At 39.0% G+C, this 6,958-nt stretch overlaps 1 long non-coding RNA gene across 1 annotated transcript; it reads left to right on the top strand.

Moving 5' to 3' along the window:
* Positions 1-1,773: 1,773 nt before the first annotated feature.
* LOC116220447 lies at positions 1,774-4,811 on the top strand. The gene is made up of 3 exons (XR_004163660.2): positions 1,774-1,875; positions 3,577-3,616; positions 3,989-4,811. It is a non-coding gene; the product is annotated as an uncharacterized LOC116220447 (long non-coding RNA).
* Positions 4,812-6,958: the final 2,147 nt, after the last annotated feature.

Consider the following 6,958-nt stretch of genomic DNA (forward strand, 5'->3'; position numbering starts at 1 on the left):
TCATGTCACGCCGAACATTACTAGGGAATTACGGCGATAAATACGATCAAATAACTTAATATCACGATTCTGTTTATTTAAACCTCGCTTTGGACGTCTGGAACTTAATTTGGATAGCGGACTTCCCCGTTAAAGACTAGTTTGACTGTGAACACAAAGCTATCGCAGTTGTTCTTAAACTTTATGTCCGGGCACCGCACAACAAAATATAGACTGACAGGACATTATAGGGCGACAATTCAGTTTCACTTTAAATGACGAGACATTTGTTTTTATTTTAAACTCTGATGTAGAAAATGCCTACTGTATAGAATAGATTCGGTTTAGACACGGTTTTTCAGTTGTCACGATCTTTCACACCAGCGAACACGGACGCAGACACTTACCTATTGTGCAGATGGAAAACTCCTCCCGTCTTTACAGAAATGCTAACAAAGGTCTAATCTACTTCTCTAAACGTGTTTGGAAAACTCGTTGCAACTATTTCACACCACCCAATGTTTTATTGTTCATGCAATTGCGAAAGACAGAACATGTGCAGAGATTTAGTTACACAATAGTAAATATCACAATACATTTACCCAATGTCATTTGGCCATTTCAATGGAACGTTTTTCCATCATTAAATCCCATGATAAAGAAAGAGTTCCTGGCTGCACTCTTCAGATGTCACTTTGACTTGTTTTATGGTGTGTGCACCACCATTATTTGACATCATAATTTAACTAAAATATGTTTTACCAATTGAAAACTCTTAAGCATACATAGGTAAGCAACACTTAACCAGCACTTGATAGTAATAACTATTTAATAATGTATTTCCCCAAACAACTCACAATTACATAATCGCTGTTAAGGCCAAGGGTAACCCTAAAAGTAAAAGGAAGGCAGAGGCTTTTGGAATGCAATCACAAAATGATTGATTTATTAAATAATTAAAGTTGATCACAAAGTGATCAGTAGTTGTAATGTGTGGAATGTGCTGTGTGCATGTCGAATGTTCCAGAGTCATGAAAAGGGACTCGGGTCACAGGAGCAGCTCCTTGGCGCCGGCGTAGTCGATCAGCTGTTAAGTGACCCCGAACCCACGAACACACCTGAAACCTAGGCTTAGGGGAGCAGACACAGAGAAAGGCAGCGAATAACAGAGAAGGCCTGATGACTATCACAAAAACAGTAGATGTGCACTCAGCTACATGGATGTGGCATGTTGTTTTTAAGGCCTGTTTTAGTAGAAAGCCCTCTCACCAACGTCAAGGTACAGGCCATACACTGCAAAAACTGCTTTTCTAACCTAGGGTTATTATTCTTATATTAAGATGAAAAAATCTAGTTGGTCTTGTTTTTAGCAAAATTGGACTTACCTAGTGTTGTCTTGATAAGGTTATTTTTACCTATTTCAAGCAAATATTACTTGCACTGCCTTGATAAGCACATTTGAACTTAATTTGAGTTCTTTAACACTAGATATGAGCACTTTATCTTAAAAGAATCCACTTCAAGTGTGGTAGTCTTATTTTAAGCAATAGTGTCAAGTTGAAAACGTCTCATTTCAAGCATAAATTCATTTGTTATTTTCTTTTTGCATTAAAGGTCATAATTCAAGTTATTTTTAACTAGATATGAGTTTTAACAACCACTTAATTGCACCACGTAGTAAAAGTGACCTAAATCACTTAAAAAACACAGTCAAATATACTTGTGGATTACCACTGATCACAAGATGCTCAGTCAGAAATGTTTCCTCAAACTCGGTGGCAGGATCGAATTCACTCGAACGCACCCAACACAGCTCAAATGTCGCTTGAGCTGCATGCCAGTGATGTGAACTGAAGCAAGTACAAGAGCTGTGCCTTTCGACTTCAAAAGCTAAAGGTAAGTTAACATAATTTAACCTCTGCCTACTTTGGTAATTCGTCAGCAATATTGAAAACAAAAATGTTTGTAAAAGACCAAGACTTGTGGTTGAAGTTATTAACTTGTTAGCAAACAAAGCCAGCACACTTGACGTCAGCTAAGACAGCTAACCTAGCACAATAATTCAATTGAAGCAATGTCGACTGAGCTAACGTCTCTCATATGTTTTAAACTAGTGCCAGGTAATACAATGTCAGAAAGTGTCCTTAGTAGTCTTGTATGTAAAAAGTAAGCAAGTTCATTTAGTGTGAATGTTGGTGATATAATAGCTAGTAGCTGCAGTTAGCTCTTAGCTAACTAGCTACTCTATAGGTTAAGGATCCCCCACCATGAGTGAAGCTTCGACTTGAAGTTAGGGCTGGGCGATTTTTCGATCTCGATTCGGGATCGTGATAAAATTTCGATCGATCTCGATTATTTCCTTGTGACATGTATTCGATCTCACGTGGCAAAAGTAAGCGCAACAACAGTGTCGGAGTCTGGCGTACGGTGTTCATATTAGGACATCCTCAGATCTCAGACTCAAGTGTCAGACTCAAGCGAAAAGGCGTCAGGTCTCAGACCAAAAGTAGTCAGACTCAGGCGAAACGGCTTCAGTCTCAGAAAAACCTGTCATCCTCACACAAAACTTTGTCAAACCAAACGGCGTCATCCTCACACAAAACTTTGTCAAACCAAACGGCGTCATCCTCACACAACACGTTGTGAAACCAAACGCCGTCATCCTCACACAAAACTTTGTCAAACCAAACGCCGTCATTCTCAGCAGAACTTTGTTAGAAAAGAAGTTGTCAGAGCTAGATGAGGGAGCTGTTGACTAGCTTTCTGAATGAGCTAAAGTAGCAGCTTTTACAGTTAATACCGCTGTGGTGTTTCTGTTAACTGGTACAGCAAGAAAACTTACTTTTGTAATACGAAATAGTTGTTGCACAGCACGGCATTATGCGGCGACTATGCCAGCACGTTACAATATAATAGGAAATAGTTGTTTTCTGCAAGCTAGTTCACTTGTGTAAAGTAAAGTCATGTTTAGTCCTCCGGTTGCCATGGATACTACAACCAAACTCCACTCAGATCTCAGACTCAGACAAAATGTCAAACTAAACAACACAATCGCCATTAACGTATACCATGAAGGAAACAATTCAAATGTTGTGTACTATCATAGACCTGCTAGTTTGTTAAGTTTGACTAGCTAGCGAAGTTAGGTTAGCGACAAGTGGAGGCATTCATTCTTCAGCAGTCAGCAACTGGAGGACTAAACATGGGTTTACTTTACACGAGTGAACTAGCTTGCAGAAAACAACTATTTCGTATTATATCAAAAGTACGTTTTCTTGCTGTACCAGTTAACAGAAACACCACAGCGGTATTAACTGTAAAAGCTGCTACTTTAGCTCATTCAGAAAGCTAGTCAACAGCTCCCTCATCTAGCTCTGACAACTTTTTTTCTAACAAAGTTCTGCTGAGAATGACGGCGTTTGGTTTGACAAAGTTTTGTGTGAGGATGCAAAAACTACATATCGTGATAAGAATCGAGATCGATCAATATGGAAAAACATATCGTGATACATTTTTTTTCCATATCGCCCAGCCCTACTTGAAGTTGAAGATTTTTTTCTTTCTGAAAGAGTAACAACCCTTTTCTTTAAATTACAGATGGAGCAATTGGACAAGACAACACAGTCACTTCTGGAAGGTAAGTCTATGATAGTACATATGATATGATATCTATGCATGGTTTCCCTAAAAGTGAATAGTTAGTTAGCTGGCTGGCATGGAGTGGCAGTAAGAAATGTAATAACAAAAATAGTAATAAAAACTTAAAGCTGTGTAAGGGATAATGTACAGTGAGGTGGTCATTATCGCGGCATAGCCGATATGCTACTACACTTTTCCTTGAATCTCAGCAAACTGGTGGTTGTCACTGGAGGGTTCTAACACCACTACATTTGTCATTTGTACAAGTGACCCATTACATTGACTTGCAGCTTACTCAGTGCTCTTATGTATCCATAGTTTCAGGGACATAATAAATATTGCAGATTAACTCTTACCACTTTGTTTGCAGCTGCACAGGCCATTGCCTTGTTGGAGGCGCTCCCAAAAATGTTCCCTTCCCCAACCGCCCCTCCAAGAAAACTCAAGTCGGCAAGTGAGGCACTGTACCATGTCCTTGAGGTGGGTTTTAGAGTCAGTACATAATGCTTTCATTTGTGAATTTCATGTGTGTGGTTTAACTTCATTCTGCCCCCCTCCCCCAATTTGTTGCTTTCAGCCACCTAAGGACCCCAATGTCTTCTTGCGTAACTGATAACCTTGCCAAGGGAAATGCTTCTGGAATCACTCATGATACTGATGGGATGCTACTCTGTGTTCCAGTTGACCTATTCCAAGTGTATTGCTAGGCTATTGTCCATAATACAAACAGAGGTACTCAAAGATTTTATTCACGAGAGTGACAAGACGACAACATATAAAAAGGTTCTTGCTGACTGTCAAGTATTCATCCAAACCTAGTCTGTCTCTCCCTCTATCTTTGTCAACCTCTCTCTGTATGTCACTCTTCTGTATGTCACTCCCCCCCCCAACTCTTTCTATATATGTCTGGAGGTCAGGACAGCACACAGTAACACAACGTCCAATGTATTTCCAGCTACATTTGTCAATGATTTGTTGACTGTTTGATGAATTCTGACTGTTTGATGTGTTGCTGAATTGTCATCGTTTATGTAGATGTCAATGTACCTTATGTCTGACAGTTTACTTAAATCATTATGTGTAATATGTAATTAAGTACATTTAAGCATTCTGATGCTTAATATTGTTCACTACTCTCAAATGGCTGTTATTGGTTTTCTTCATTAACAGGCTAATAAAACAGTGATAAATAATGTGTTGTGTCACGTTTCCTGATTTTAAGAGCTTGTGGTCTGATTTTAAGTAACTTAATGCTCAAGAAGTACTCCAGGTTTGAGTGATGACAGACTTCTTTGGAAGTTACTCAATGACTCGAAATCAGTGTTGTCAGTCTAAATTTCACTGTTATTTTAAGATTTTGTGGTCTTATGTAAAAGCCTGAATTGTCTCTTATTTCAAGTACTAATGCCTCAGAAGTTCACTAGGTTTGAGTGACATCAAGCTTATTTTGAGGTAACTACATGGTTTGAAATGAGTGGAAATTAGTCTTATTTCAGGACATTCTGTGCTTGAATTGTCTCTTATTTCAAGTACTAATGCCTCAGAAGTTCACTAGATTTGAGTGACATCAGGCTTATTTTGAGGTAACTACATGGTTTGAAATGAGTGGAATTAGTCTTATTTCAGGACATTCTGTGCTTGAATTTTCTCTTATTTCAAGTACTAATGCCTCAGAAGTTCACTAGATTTGAGTGATATCAGGCTTATTTTAAGTAACTACATGGTTTGAAATGAGTGGAATTAGTCTTGTTTCAGGGCATTCTGTGCTTTTGTAGTAATTGTGAAGGCTGTCTTATTTTAAGAAATCTTAACAAGTCAAATTTGCTTGTTTTAAGCAAAATTATGCTTAAATATGTAATAATTTGTCTTAAATCTAGAGGGGCATTTTTTGCAGTGTAGAGAGGGTTTTTTTTTTTTTTTTTAAATGAAAAACAGAAAATCTAATAATGCATTACTCAACATTTTAGCAACACCACCCTAATTCCTCCTATATGTAGTGAAGTGCTGTCTGGAAGGCCAGGTGTTTTTCAATAAATAACAATCAGATAAAAAAAATCAGATAACTGATTAGCCTTTGTATGCACAGTTGCTGAACCCCCGGATCCTCACTGACTTCCATGACCAGTTAGAGACACATTTATTCTGTGTCTCAGACCTGTTAACATGGGAATCACTAGTGAAAAACAAGAAACTCCGCCACCGTCACAAAGCCCATCTGGTTTGCTTATGGCAAACCAATTAGCTCTGAACAACAAACATGAACAAAGGAACACTGAGAACAACAAACCTGAATTGATTGCAATAAATAAACAAAGAAAACGATTGAAGTGTCTGCGTCCGTGTTCGCTGGTGTGAAAGATCGTGACAACTGAAAAACCGTGTCTAAACCGAATCTATTCTATACAGTAGGCATTTTCTACATCAGAGTTTAAAATAAAAACAAATGTCTCGTCATTCAAAGTGAAACTGAATTGTCGCCCTATAATGTCCTGTCAGTCTATATTTAGTTGTGCGGTGCCCCGACATAAAGTTTAAGAACAACTGCAATAGCTTTGTGTTCACAGTCAAACTAGTCTTTAACGGGGAAGTCCGCGATCCAAATTAAGTTCCAGACGTCCAAAGTGAGCTTTAAATAAACAGAATCGGTGATATTAAGTTATTTAATCGTATTTATCGCCGTAATTCCCTAGTAATGTTCAGTGTGACATAAAGATTCTATATCATTCACGTGCAAAAGCAAAACAGCTGATCAGAACGTCTCTGTTGCGTCATCCGGAACTTCTGGCTAGCCGGAACTTTCTGTCCATGACAGCACCATGCAGATGAAGGTAACTTTACATCAGACTACAGGGATCACCAGGGAGAAGATGAAGAGAGTAAGAGAAGAGGGAGAGAGCAAGAGAAGAGGGAGAGAGCAAGAGAAGATGGAGAAAGCAAGAGAAGATGGAGAGAGCAAGAGAAGATGGAGAGAGCAAGAGAAGAGGGAGAGAGCAAGAGAAGAGGGAGAGAGCAAGAGAAGATGGAGAGAGCAAGAGAAGAGGGAGAGAGCAAGAGAAGATGGAGAGAGCAAGAGAAGATGGAGAGAGCAAGAGAAGATGAAGAGAGTAAGAGAAGATGGAGAGAGCAAGAGAAGATGGAGAGAGCAAGAGGGAATAACGGACAGAGAAAGAGACAAAAAGCATAAGAGAGCAACACCGTGAGAAAGATGAAGAGACTAAGAGAAGAGGGAGAGAGCAAGAGAAGATGGAGAGAGCAAGAGAAGATGGAGAGAGCAAGAGAAGAGGGAGAGAGAAATGGAGGGATAAGGAATAAAGAGATGGAGAGAGAGAGAGAAATGGAG

The sequence above is a fragment of the Clupea harengus genome, chromosome 5 (genome assembly GCF_900700415.2).
Source record: "Clupea harengus chromosome 5, Ch_v2.0.2, whole genome shotgun sequence".
In the NCBI taxonomy this organism is placed as follows: Eukaryota; Metazoa; Chordata; class Actinopteri; order Clupeiformes; family Clupeidae; genus Clupea; species Clupea harengus.